Source organism: Bidens hawaiensis, unplaced genomic scaffold (genome assembly GCF_021521415.1).
Source record: "Bidens hawaiensis isolate Kalapana, Puna unplaced genomic scaffold, B.hawaiensis_p1.1 tig00016367_1, whole genome shotgun sequence".
Classification (NCBI taxonomy): domain Eukaryota; kingdom Viridiplantae; phylum Streptophyta; class Magnoliopsida; order Asterales; family Asteraceae; genus Bidens; species Bidens hawaiensis.
In genome coordinates, this window is record NW_027492501.1 from 444,164 (window position 1) to 459,371 (window position 15,208).

At 37.2% G+C, this 15,208-nt stretch overlaps 1 pseudogene across 1 annotated transcript; it reads left to right on the forward strand.

Moving 5' to 3' along the window:
* Window positions 1-9,030: 9,030 nt before the first annotated feature.
* On the forward strand, window positions 9,031-11,984 carry LOC143551375 (zinc finger CCCH domain-containing protein 17-like; annotated as a pseudogene). The gene is made up of 3 exons (XR_013138483.1): window positions 9,031-9,426; window positions 10,003-10,113; window positions 10,238-11,984. The product of XR_013138483.1 is annotated as a zinc finger CCCH domain-containing protein 17-like (transcript).
* Window positions 11,985-15,208: the final 3,224 nt, after the last annotated feature.

Genomic DNA, 15,208 nt, shown 5'->3' on the forward strand with positions numbered 1-15,208 from the left:
AATCCTTGGTTCCTCGAGCTCTGCGAGTCACTGTGGATCACCTTCTGCACCCGCTTTAAAAAGAGAACCTCCTCGGGAGCTAGGGATCCAAATGTGTCGAAGGCAAATGGAATGAACACGTGCTGATTCTCCAAACACACTACCTCATGCGTAGCAACCTTCCTAGATTCCGCCCTCAAAACCGCATGTACCAGAACGAAGTCACTGTCTCTCAGCCCCACCAATAGGACACCTAGTGAGGTTGACACACGCATGGTTACCCCCTGCCCAGCCAAACACAAGAACGTCCACAGGACGCAGGGTAGATCTTCCCTCTCGCGGATCAGTCAGAAAGTTAGTAGGTGCCTCTTTCTTGTCCGAGATCCTGGCACGCCAAAGCATATCCCATAAGACATCTCTAACCCAGTCGTTACGATACTTGAATCCCAGCAATTTCTTACAGTGGAGGGCATGCTCACCAAATCTATCCAAACAGGATTTTATTACAAATGGGGAATGATTCATTTGAAGGGAAAAGAGGAATCATAGGCCGGTATTTAAGGATGGCTCTGTATTCAACTACCGACATCCGTTGCCTAAGAGACCTTCAATGGGCACAACAGTTAAAAACCCTGGACATGAACCCCCATGAGACAAGCAACAACTGCCTTTTGTCTCGGGGTCATATCAAATCGCTCCTCCAAATCATGTACGTGTTTACCATAAAGAGAACTCGCCAAGGTTTGTTGAGATTTCTTGGAGGCATTCTCCTTATCAGAAAAACCGCCTAGATCAAGGTCCGGGAGAGTTGTTCCAATATTACCAAGTGCAAGGGAGTAGTCCGGATCTACCCCCCATAACACCAGCGCTTCGCAAGATGCGGTCCTGCAATTTCCACAACTAGGCCCTGGAAGCCATAAAGGCATATACGGAGACATCCTCCGCCAAAGAAAATTCCCAAGCCTCCGCAACGCATAGGGAAGGAAGCCAACCTCCACTGGAGGTCCCCAAAATGCGGTCCTCAACACACAACAATACCTTCAATTGCCCCCCCCCCCCCCCCGCATCAAAGATGGACACAGCCTCTTTTACATGTTCACGTTGACATATCCGGAGCCCAAACACTAACTTAACAACCCCACATGCACGAGCACAACCAAAGGACCTCACTTTGGGGTCCCTCAGGTTCGTCAGGCATTTCATAAGTCCTACCGTCCTCAAAGCTCTGTTAGTTGCTAAAGACCGAATAAACCCTACATCCCGACTAACCGCTCCCCCAGGAGTTTAACTCCCCTCACAGGCCTGCTAATATCGCTAGGGAATAAACCTGACACTTTCTTCGAACCATTTCTTGACGGCCAAAAAATCTTCGTTTTCCGAATATTAAGCCTAAGCCCTATAGACTCCCCCTCTGAGCGGACAATGTCCAACGCCCTAGCAAACTCCTCAGCCTACCAATGATGGTACCATCGTCTAAATACCAAGAATGGAAGGGTAAGGAACAGGTCCCCTACACACAAAGGATGAGCGGATGGAGGACCAGCGCAAAAACAAGAGGGACATGGGGTCCCCTTGCCGCACCCAGTAAAAGCCCCAATATGAGTATCCCCACATATAACCTGTGGACCATAGGAAGATGAATGAACATCTGCAGCTAACTTCCCTAAGAAGGGTCATTGGGAAGATGGATGAACATCTGCAGCTAACTTCCCTGAGAAGGGTCGTCTGGTCCACCTTATTGAAGGCGTTAGAAAAAACAACAGTGAGCATAGCCAGGGAACGCACTTAGAAACCTGTTAGCACTATGCAGTACCGCTTCTTTCCCATTAGAGATCCCAAACCCGAATTGAAAATTCCCTTGATAAGCAACCACCTCTTTCCCCACTTTACGCATGGCGACTTTCGACACCAATCTTCTCCAAATGGCCCCCACCACTATGGGTCTAATTCCATTGTCAGACTTCAATAGGGGGTCAACGGCGCCGAAGCAATGAACTCCGCTAGAACTTTAGGACAAAGCCCCCCCCCCCCCACCACAAGTTGACAACATCAGTGATGGTCTTTAAGAGCCCAGAGTCGGTTGGAGACCCCTGGCCACAGAAAGCGTCTAAAATATGTTAGGGCCGCAAACCATCCCTCCCACAGGATGTACCTTTCGGGAAGGTTTTAATACATTGCAACACACAATCACCGTCCACCTACAAGGCTGCTTCCAATGGCACGGCGTAGGGCATGGTCCGGGGTTCCACCACAGGGTGTTTATCTATCAAGGCTCTCAATGTATCCCCCAAGCAGGCGCGACCTCAGAGATGAACATAGGACTTTGACCGCCACTGTGTAATGGTCATCCACTACCTTTCGGAGGCACCGCTTAATATTGCCCCCTTCCTCTTCTTTAACTTGGCCATCCCACATCACAGGGGTTCAAGAAGGGATAGCACCAACTCTTCTAAACATGTCTCGTATTTCCAAATAGCCAAAGCCCGCATAATGGAGTTACATTGAAGCGATATCTTGTTACCCGACCTTCGTTCCTGCCTAGTAGCCGGTTTGACAACGCGTAACGTGCAGCGAGGCAACAACAAAAGTTTAACCCAAACCTCAATAGACCTCAGGGCATCCACCACTTTACGGAGCCCGCAGACAGGGCAGGATACTCTTGACAATAGCAATAGGAAGGGCGAGGATGTGCTCAATGAGAGCGACATCTACCACAATCGTCTCAAAATATAAATAAAACTATCATTCGTAAGGTCACCTTCATTCCCCAAGTATGAAATTATGGAGCTCTAGAATGGCACATACCAAAAGGAAACACAGTTAATGATGATTTAGAGCACGTATAAATAATTACTTTGCCATTTTTAAATAAAATATAAAGTTAATTAATAAGAACTTATAAAATATAGGGAAATATCTTAAAATAGCCTATTTTTATTATGGTTTTTAGAAATAGCCTAAGAAAAAAAACCCAAACTAGCTTAAAAATCCCGTTGGATCCGACGAAAACCGTTTCTAATCCGATGGAATTTCGACAACGTCCAACGGAATTTTGAACCTTAAAGTTCGCGCCACATGTCCATGTATTAATGGATTTGACGAAATTTCTTAAAAAAAAACGTTGGATCCGACGGAATTCTTCATCTTCCACATCTCAAACGCTAAACCTCCATAACCAACCTCCATCTCCATCTTTTTTATTTCTCCACAAAATCAAACAAATCAATAGTACAAATCGCTTAGTTTTTCGAGAAGAACACAACCATAGTGTTCAATTTCATTTTAGAACTTAAAATAGAAAATCCCGAATTGAAAAATCTACGGTTCGTCAGACAAACTAAAGAGTCGGATCCGACGCAAGCATGAACTGAATCGTCATATTCAACTGTTTATTATTATGTCGGTTTGTTTCATTAATCCGTCGGACAACACAGTAAACCGTCGGATCCGACGGAATAATATGCTTTGTGGCGCGTCATGACAGGGTCATGTATCCGTCAGATGAGAAACGATTTCCGTCGGATCCGACGGGATTTTTAGGCTAGTTTGGGTTTTTGTTTGGTCTTGGGCTATTTCTGAAAACCATGGTCAAAATAGGCTATTTTGGGAAATTTCCCAAAAATCATAACTAGTTAGCTTAAACTTAATGAAACTAATTATATGAATTATCACATCATCATTATATTTGGTTTGGAAAAACGAATCAGATAGTAAGATACGCATTCAACAATCAACAGTTGAACTCTAGTTACCGTTAGAATTAAGAACATTGTATTGCAAAGTTACCTTATAATTAACATATATATAAGGGCAGCATCATACCATTCATCTATACTTAATACTTTTCTTCTTCGATCATTACTCCATAGTTTCTCTCAATCGGTACATTTATTACATTGTGTTCATATTATAATCCATCAGTTTCTTCTTGTTCATGATGAATCCTTTTGATTATCACCACCTCATTCCGCAACCACCACGCTACACTTACGGTGTTCCTATACTCCCCGTTCCCGCTCCACGGGTTCAAGTCATTCCGGTTCATTATGCCACCAGCGAACCCTACCCTCGATTTGTTTCATTTCTTGACGATGTATTCATTCTCGACACCCACAATACCTCGTCGGTGAATCAACAACCAACACGTTCATATACGCAAAATCACTACATACCGTATAAGACACGTTCGACATGTCTGACTATGACTCTCTAGAAGAAACTTTTATGATGCTAGCGCTAGAGGCTGATCCTGCACCTGCACCACAACGAAGTGGTTCCGGTTTATCGGAAGAAGAGATTTCAAAGCGTCTACATGTGTACACGGCACAAGGAAAGAAGATAAAAGACTCTGAAGTGGTGACATGCTCTATTTGTTTGTGTGACTGTGAAAAAAACGAGAAGATCAGGCGTCTAGAGTGTGGGCATCAATATCATGCCGTATGCATCAAGCGTTGGTTATTGTCGAAAAACAGTTTCCCTATGTGCAGGTCTGATGCATTGAGGGTATAGAAATTGATTTGTTATGATATGTAGTATTTTACTTTTGTTTTGTAATCGGTTTTGAGACAAGTTATTTCTTGATGTATGATATAAACCAAGTTCATATGAATGCAGATAAATTTTTCTTTTTGTGGTAGTTTTTATGACTTTTGTTTGTATGTACTACTTAATCAATAGATTTTGATACTGATTTTGATATATATATATATATGATATGAAATATTTTACAATCGGTTTTGGAAGGATCTCTGGAAGGTGATTTCTCCGTGGTGCAATATTTCGAGTATCTACGCGTTTAGTATTCGGGATATTTTGGACCGATATAAATACACATATTTCACAAGAAAGAAGGCAAAAATATTTCATGTTGTAATTTTGGTTTCCATTTGGTGTCTGTGGAATACTGAGGAATGCTAATTTGGTGTTTGATGGAAAACCGATTCTAATAGATTTGGTGCATAGCATAAAGGTCAAGATCGGTGTCGGTGAAAAGGGTTTAGAATGCATGTAATGTTTTTGAGTTGTTTTAGTTGATGTCTGTTAGGTAGTGCATGTTTTGTTCTTGTAACCTGGGTGGATGTTTTGTTTGTGGTGTAGTGTCTTCTATGCCCACTTGTAGGACTTGCTACTGAATTGCAGCTAGCGGGATAAAATGGAATATGCATATTATTTGGTTTGAAACCTGCACTTCATACTCTAAATTTCCAGAAATGCCCTTGAAGCTTATTTCAAACCAAAACACAATTTGAGACTTTGACCTGTATCCAGCTAGTCAAACCGATTTCATGTGACTTCCTTTAAAAAATTCCCAATGTGAACAGCAGCAGTTGCTTTTTCTTGATGCCTTTTTACCAAATCTGACCAGTGAACGAGTTATGACTGTAACAGAAATGAACTAGACCCGTAATGATTCAAATCTGACCCGTTAACAAGTTTGACGCCTATTTTACTTGTTTGGATCTGTCCGAAGTGTCCGAACACCTTTTGTAAATGACCCGTTAACAAATTCGCAGCCAACTTTAACGTTAATAAATTTCTTCTTTCCCGAACACAATATTTGATCCGAAAAAGAATCTGACCTGTGTTATGAACACCATAATGGATGAATATAAATATATATATCCATAAATAAGATCGAGTTTTCTGAAAATAAAATACTGTTATCTGGTATCAATATTATGAAGCTCTAATGTTTAACAAAATCATGCAATTATTCGTGATTCCTATCTTCGCCATCGTCTCATAAAAAGAACAGCGACCCTTAATATTGCCCACTCGGTTTTGTGATCAACGTCTTCCCAAATCCCAATCCATACTAAAGCACTCTTTTTGGTGGACGAACCCTATTTGTCCACTCGGTTGTGTACTCAAAATAAATCTGTAATTACATATAGAACATCTCATTATAATGATCATAAATTAGATATGTGGAAAGAACATAATGTAGATTGAATCATATGTATTAATACAAAATAAAGGTAGCATTAAGCAATCTAGTCGTTTATCCAACACAGACAGCTTCATGTTCCTGTTTTCCTCTTCAAATTCACACATTCAGTCTATGTGACAAAAAATAATCACCAAATGGCCATAAACTGATGCAAAAAATGGCCAACCCGCACACTACATGTAACAGTTGTGAGCTTGTTCTTTTAATCAGTCCCAAACCTAGTCACCACTGTATCGCAAAGTGCCACAAATAAAAACGACATAAAACTTTGAAACATCGATTAAATGAGAGTGAATGCATACTGCAAGGAGGTCCATAACCTGCAAAGAGGTTCTGATCAATTGCCAAGAAGGTGTAAGAGGTTGTACCAAACCTTTATCTGATTTGCTAAGTCGCTAGCTATAAGGTGTGGTTAATATGTTAAAGTTGGTTTAAGTTCATTTCAATACGTTTAAGCTACGATCATCAAACCTTGTTAAAATGGCGGCCATCTGCTAATTTATTTATGCTATTTACAATCTAATGTTCAATCTGCTAATGACATCGTTGATCATTCAGTCTACTCGTTTCAATTTCTTGGGCAGATTTTGTGACTTCGCTCAATCGTCTTATTCTTTATGTCCCAGTTCTCTCAATTTCTTTAATTTCGTATTCTCAAGACTTTAGGTTCGTTAAATGCTCCGTCCCATTAGAACTTAGAAGTATCTTAGTTTGAAAAACACAAAGTTTAAGGTAGATTGAATTATTACTCTTTTTGTTTACCAAATAACAATAATGCCCTTGAAACTTGGGTCACTCAATATTGTTTATTAATTCTAGTTGTGTGTGTTTAACGGTAAACTTGGAAATTAGGCAATAAATTTTGAAAGTGGATATTTGTAATAAGATAAATAAAAAAAATGTGAACACTTTTAATGGAACGGAGAGAATATTTTCGTTCAACCTGCAATGTATGTTTTTAAAATGGTCCTTCATTTTGCTTGATTGCTTCATAATTATTTAATTTGTTTGTAAATTGTGTGTACTAATATTTTGTTTCCTGTTGTTGGTAAGTGGCCCAACTTTTTTAATTATTTTGCTTTAGGCCTCTGAAAACATTGGTCGCCCCTAACCTAATTATTTGAGTAATTTCAATCATATGATCCTTAAAACATACACATTGCAGTATTTAAACCATCGTCTTTCTGCATTCACATCCAGTTTAAGCTATTGAACTGTTTTTTATGACAAACTACCCTATTTTTATTGAACTTTAATACCCATACCTTGCAGGATTTAAGCCACCACCTTTAGAATAAGCGCATGGCACCTTATCAACACATCATGTCCATTGGGGAAAAACTATCGAATTGCTACTCCTTACTCACGAACAGTTACCCTATAGTCCCCAACACCATTTAGAGTGTTTTTCTTAGCACGGTCACAAATTGCTTGACCAAATGACTAATTAAATGACAAATTTAATTATGAATGACAAATTCAACTCTAATGTAATAAATTTACATAAAACTTCACACATGGTGAAAACTAGTCAAATTCTTAGAGGATTCATATAGCCTCTCTCTTTATCTAGCTACATGTTCAAAATCAAACTTAACCGAAAACTTTCATACAAAATACATGACGTATAGTAGCTTTTCTAAGCTATCAAGTATCAATTACAATCTCAATCGCTAGAAGTTAAATGAATGGGTTAAGAACCCACTTTAAAACCTTTTAAGTTTGAAAAGAAGAGTGACTAGATATTTTATTTTGCTTTCATAGTAATCAAATTATGAATTAAAATTTATTATTATCTTCGTAAATAAATTATATGTCGTATAGGGGTAATGATCCATTGGCAAAGACAAAGTTTTTAAAAACCAAGGTTTAAAAAAGAAAGGTATTAAATTCAAGTCATACAAACTATCAGGATTAAAAAGAAGTTTACTATTAAAAAAATGAATGGTTGGTGGCGATGGCCCACCACAACCTCTTTTTATATGCTAACAATCAACTTTCATAATGTTACATAATCAACCCCCAATCACTTTTTTTTCATATGATAATCCTCAAATATAATTAAGTTGCACAATCAATCCCACTTGTTTATAAGATGGTAACCCTTGAATTTCATTAAGTTACAAAATAACCTCATAAATCAACATCACTTGTTTTCATATGTCAACCTTCAAATTCCATTAAGTTACATAAACAATCCCCACCACCTTCTTTCACATGGTAATCCTTAAGTTTAGTTAAGTTACACAATCAACCTCATATGTTTTTAATATAGTAGCTCAAATTTGATAAATTACACAAACAATCTCACAGGTTGTTAATATGCTAACTCGCGTTTGATAACAATTTTGCATTGCTAGATAATGTTTCTTAACTGTCCACTGCAACCCGGCCGGACAACAACCAATTATTTTTAAATAAAAAGTACCACGTGTCTTATTAATTAATACATATAAAAAATAATTATTACGTTCAGAACATACTCTATAAATTATATTTAAAAAAAATATACATATTCATTTGCCTCCTAGTAAGATTCAAATTTATTTCACATGCTTCTTATTTTAAATTGATAGAAAAAAATGTCTTCAACGATGGATCTAACCTAGTAGTAACCTAACCACCTAACCCAACCTATGAGTCCATGGCCCACCACTATGTCACAAATATGGCCAACACATTGGGTCGGTCAGGATCCGGGCCTCGTGCACCCTCTTGGTCTGCTTATTGTAAATACAAATCCCTACTTAGTGGTGTGCAAGTGGGCCTGTCCCGTGAGATTTGATCCAGATTTATTAAATCTCAGGACCCGGGATCGAACCTTACTGTAATTAACGGGTCTGATTTTTGGGTCTCGTGGGTTCTACATGGTTTATGCAAAGACAAAATGATTAGACCCGTGAGACACGACCCGAACCCAAACTCGTTAACTGATTCTAATCAGTTAGAGTCTTGCGGTTATTATCTGATTTATGTAAAGAGAAATTAATTAGATCCACAAGACCCGACCCAAACCAAACCTATTTAATAGTATTATTACGACCCGAGAACTGATTCAATTAAAAATAATAGTCTAATTCAGCTCGGGTCTCATGGGCCTAACGGATCTTACCCGTGCTATACTCTCCCCTACCCCCTATTTATTTACAAATTGAACGGTATTATTATTAATATTATTATTATTATATGTATCCAACTCCACCCCTGTAATTCACATCCTGTAATAATAACAATCCCCAAATCCTCAACAAAGCCGCCTCTAACAAACCCTAACCCTAGATCCAACATTCATTCAAATACTCTGCAAATCCTGCAGGCTTCTTGTTCCAACCCCAACCATGGTTGGCGGTGTCACTAATCAACCACCAAACGCTTCTCAATTGGCCCCGCCGCCGTCCGCCGCCGCCGCTCCGGCGGTTGTGACGGAGGAAGATGAATTTTTGAAACGGAATACAGATTGTGTTTATTTTCTTGCGTCGCCGTTAACATGTAAAAAGGTAATCTTTTTATATAAATTTGTTGGGTTTTGTTGATGGTTATTATAATGTATTGGATCTTTGATCAATTTAAGGTTTTATAATGTCATTGTGTTTTTGATTGAATTGAGTCAATGTTGTTAATTTTGATGTTGAATGTGGAGGTTTTGATTTTGGGGTTAATTTTGATATGCAAAAGGAGAATTTGAATTAGGGTTTGAAACGGTTTGCGGGTTTGTTTTCGGTTTTGCGAAACGTTATGTGTTATACTCTTTTGCTTATTATGGTTGATTTAAGAGTATTGAGTAAATGATTATGACGCATGCGGATTAAAGCTTTAAACTGGTACAATCGACACGTGTGACGTGACAATTATGACTGATTTGGTATAATAATTTTGTATTGTCGTCTCGTCAACTTGAATATAGGGTTTTATTGAATTTACTATAAACATGCATAGTGTTGGTTGAATTAGGAAGACGTGCATGTTTGATTGTAGATCATAACGTTACTCACTTGTTCTTATAGATATTAGCATTTAGCATATTGTTCTATAAACTGAATAAACTTAAACCTTTTTTACCATCTGTTTAACAGGGAAGTGAGTGTGAGTATCGTCATAGTGACATTGCACGGGTCAACCCTCGGGATTGCTGGTACTGGGTCAATGGAAATTGCCTAAATCCAAAATGTGCTTTTCGTCATACGGTAAGTCTTCTTATCAGGCTCTTTGTTTTTCTATCTTCCCTTCATTTAGACCTTTGAACTCACTTCTTATTATAGAATATAATTATCAATCGGTTGTTAACTTTTTATCTTCGCGTTTTTTCAGCCTCTTGACGGATTATTTGAAGCCGAAGTTCCCACTTCTGTGGGACCCGTTGTATCTCAGGCTCCGGTAAAACAAGGTGTTGCATGCGTATTCTTCCAGAAAGGTTATTGTATGAAAGGACATTTTTGCCCTTTTTGGCACGGATCGCCAAACACAGCCAATAACATAGCTTTACATCCTGTTACCAAGCCTTCTAAGGTGACTTCTGTGGGCCCGGAGAAACCCGTTCAAGAACACAGGTTCACTCAACGGGAAAATGTCCAAAAGGCCCCTGAGATTCCATCTCAGGGAAAACAAGTGCAACATAGAAACGGTGGTCCTGGTGGCGTTGTTATTGATAAAAAGGTAGCACCACCGCCTGAGGAGCCTCCTAGGTACAAGCCAGCCAATGTTGTTGTGCCACCTGTCACGAATGGTGTACCGCCCAGCAGGTCTAACCATGTTGTTTACGAGGCTAATCATGTTTCAGATAATGAGGGTATAAATGGTAAAGATGTTGATGAATATTCACGTGAGCCTACACCTGGTTTTGATGTTCTTGTGGATAACGAGGTCGGAGATTCTGAATATTATCCAAATGAAGAACAGTTTAATATGGGTCGATCTGTTGACTATAATGTTGACCATGATACGTATCACGATGAACGTGAGGTTGACCGTTATGCATGGGAAGACAATAGGGAAAATCCCAACTTTGGAAGGAATCGGTATCCTAGAGATGAAAGCCCGGATCGGTTTGACCGGTCAGACTTACGCCATCGAATATCACAAAGACGGGGTAATAACGTTGGCGGTCTAAGGTCGGTTATCAGCCGTGAACATACCCATGATATCCAGCACGACCGCCACCATGACCGCAATGGAACCCTTAGTAGCCGTCTAAGAGGAAGAATAAAGATTCCAGGAAGGTCAACGTCACCCAGGTATGATCATGGGTCAAGGGTAGAAAGGGAATTTGACATAGGAAGACATCAACGGTCAAGATACTCACCTTCAAGGCCGCCCCATGTATCATCAAATCATAACAGGTTTAGAGACAGAATAAGGGGGAGATCAGATGATGATTTCAATAATAATGGAAGAGATTACAGGGGTTATCGCGGTAACAATCGTGGTTTCAGGGGACTAAAAAGTCAACTAACAGATGATGGTCAAACTTTGGGGAAGAGGAAATACCCACAAACAGAAAGTCAACAGTTTGAAGGTCCAATGCCTCTTAGTGAGATTTTGAAGCGAAAACGAGGATTCGTCGTTTCTTCTGTGAATAATGAAGACGGGAACACCGTCAACGGTGACAATGGAAAGTCCAAGTCAACAGAGGGTCAAGCTTCTTTGAACGATAAAACTGGGGTCCGTTGACGAGGATGCATTGTTGGATCAGGAGCTTGAAGCATATGATCAAAGGGATGGAGATTATGATTATGGGGATGATTATAATTTAGAAGGTGAAGAATACATGTTGGAAGAAGATGAGATGGAAAGAAAGAGAGTGAACTGTGAAGTGTACTCTTAGATTTAAAAGTTTTGGGCTTTGTTTTGAATGTTTGTTGGTGTTCTGATTTAATGCAAAACTTTCTGATTGTAGCTTTTGTAGAAGTAGTCAGATAATTCTAAAAGCTCTTGTTTTTATTTCAATGATTTTTAGTTTGTATCTAATTTTGCATGTTTTGGGCTAAAGGTTTTTAATATATTGATTTGATTTGACTTTTGAATTTCATCTACTTTGACTTTTTACATATTTTGGGCTGGTTTTTTTTTGTATTTTATATGATTACTAGTTTATTGACATGTGTATGATACGGGTGAAAATTTATAAATTGTGTAACAATCACACGTAATTTTAAACAAGATAGTTTGTGATATATATTTATTGTGATAGAAACATGATATATAGCTGTTAATAATGCCAGTACCAAAATAAATGATTATTAAATATTGTTTTCAACCAAAATAGCATTCAATTTACAATGCTTAGAACATAATTAAAACTTCAAAATAAAAAACATAAAATACTAAACACTTTCTTATAAACCACATTTGTAGTTTTATTTGTAACTTTACATTCCTTGTCTAATATAAGCATTTTAACATTGTCTCTACTCTTCACTCGTGATAAAGCTACATATTTGACCATGTGTAAACACCGGTTCTCTCAGATTTATCCCAACTCTTGCTAGCGACTACCCTTGACTTTTGTTAATGGTCATTGCAAAACAAACTGCAACTGGAAATTTTCTTCGTTTCAATTTGAATGGAAGTTTCTTATCGAGAGGGGTTAAACCACTACGAGTTATATAAGTGTGATAACCAATATTATTACCTGAAATAACCTTTACTTCGATAAAACACCTGTCCTTGTAATCTAGTAATGTTGCACAAACTGTTCTTCTGATCAATATTCCGTAATAACATTATTGGGACACCAAATTTTAGAACCAATCTATTGTTAGGCATTCCTGAAATTTTTAAACCATTTTGGAAATCTGGTGAGTGTAATGTTGGATCTAAACCAGGCCCAACACTATCAGACTGATCTATACTATTAGACTGAGGTATTCAACTTCTTTTTCGAAAAAAAACGATAAAAATCTGCCATTAATGTCTTGGACAACCTCATTTAAATATGCAAGTATGACCCATTCTTGAAAGTATGTAATATCATTAAAATTGTCCAATAATGATGGATATACAAAATCAATCAAATCATAAATCGGATCAGATGAATCACTACTCAAAAAATCATAAGCACAAGTTTAAATAGCCTCTCACAAAAAAACATTTAAGTTTACAAAATTTGAAAAAAGCTTTTTACTATATAAATACTCGTATAAAAACATAAAATTTTAGGGGTTTTCATAAATTGGAACGGGTAAGGTTACAAAATCATACAATAAGAACATGAATTATCAATTTTATCAATTATCTCATATAACTAACAAACGGGTCATGAAATATTTGGATTAAATGAGTCATGAGTTATAAGATATACTCAATCCGTCCCATTTTAAATGTCATGGGACCCAAAACACACAAATTAAGAAATGTTTGATCGTTTTATTTTATGAGTTGTAAAATGATAATAATGTCCTTTTAAGTTATTTTATGAGCTGTAAAATGAAACATCTAGCATATGTAATGGTAAGAGCACAATTAGAAATTGAATTTATATGTATAGAAATGATATTTAAATTGGGACAACCAAAAATGAAAAAATGGACATTTAAAATGGGACGGAGGGAGTAATAAATGTGTGCATTCAATATGAGGTCTTTTTTAATTTAATATAGAATTATTTTAATAGTAAAAAATCCTAAGATTAAAGTTATTTATGGAAAATTCAATAATAGAATTAATAGAAATTAATAAAAATGAGTTGTCTAATATTTTATTTTCTTTTAGAACTATTTTTTTGTCAAGAATAATAGAGAAATGGTTGATATAAATGAAAAAATTAGGAATAGACTAATAGGAAGAGAACATATGGACACAACCTCTATTGTTTTAATAGTATAGGACTATAAGTGGATATATATACCAATAGGAAGATGACAAGTGAACACAAACTCTATTATTTTAATAGTATATGTAGATTTATGTGTTGAATTAGTTGCATGTAATAAACTAAAACATCGGAAAACTTAATCAAACAATTAGGCGACTATCTAGATAACCAATGTAAAAGTTTATTTCCAAGAATGATGGTGAATATAATACTACGAAAACTATATAAACGTCAAAATATGTATCTTTTAAGCTACTAAATCTATAAGTTCTAATTATACATGTAATCTTATGATATTTACATGCTTGAGTACTTATACTATACTTGAAAATATTAGACACTTACAACTAGGATCCTAAGAAGACTTGATAAGAGTCTTGATAACAACTTCAAACAAAATTATACCCGATAACTATTCACCCATATTCACCGTTGGGGCACGTGACTTTCATATACTGAACATGTTTATTTTTCTTTAAAGTTTACGTTTCTATCCCCTAACATTAATTTGCAACCTGTGAACATAATACGGAGTAATTTCTTTTCTTTTAACAATCTACATTTTCACTATCGAATTTTTATATAGTTATTATACGACCGTTAAAGCTTAATATTTTTTTTCTTTCAGCTTTTTATACATGCAATTCTTTTTTTTATTTAACTTTTTATAAGTGAAGCTATTTTAGTGTTAGACATATATACTTGATCGCCTAATTTGCCTACTTTAACCGTCATTTAAGTTAAAGCCTATACGGTCTATATTAGTTCATAAATACATCCGGTAACAAACACATCATTGTCATGTGGCGCATATATCACACACTAGTTCAACGCAACACTGTGTGAGATACTCTAGACGATGCCATATTGTCATGTAAGAATTTGTATAATGCGGGCAGATATGGAAGAATATCAAGTCATGTATCGATAATCAAACACGAACTAAACGGGTAATCCTCATTTATATTAATCGGAAAATATAACTCAAAAAACTGATTACAAATCTCTCAAACCCTAACCCGGTTTGACTCTTGATGAACCCTAACTCGGTTACACCAACTCCACACCTTAATGTCTAACCATAACTCGGTTTATATAGACTAACCTAACTTGTTAGCCAAGACATTACCAGATATAATAAAACCTAATTGTTGGGTCGGGCCTTACACTTGGGCCAAACAACAATTGACCAACAATCACCCCCACAATTGTTGTATCCGAGTCACCCGATTCACCCCCTAATTTCCTACTCGAAATTGGCGGGTCTTCAAATTCACGCTTGTCAACATTCTCTTGATTCTCCTGAGGCTTTTCATGATCTCTTACGATGTTCTTTCGGCTCCACTTGGCTAGAATAAACACTTGCTTCGTTTGATCATCACACGCCTTCCCTTGGGCTTGAATCACTTTCTTGACCACGCATTTAGTTTCTTGAATACTCTTCTTTGGACTTTGAATTTTGGAACTTG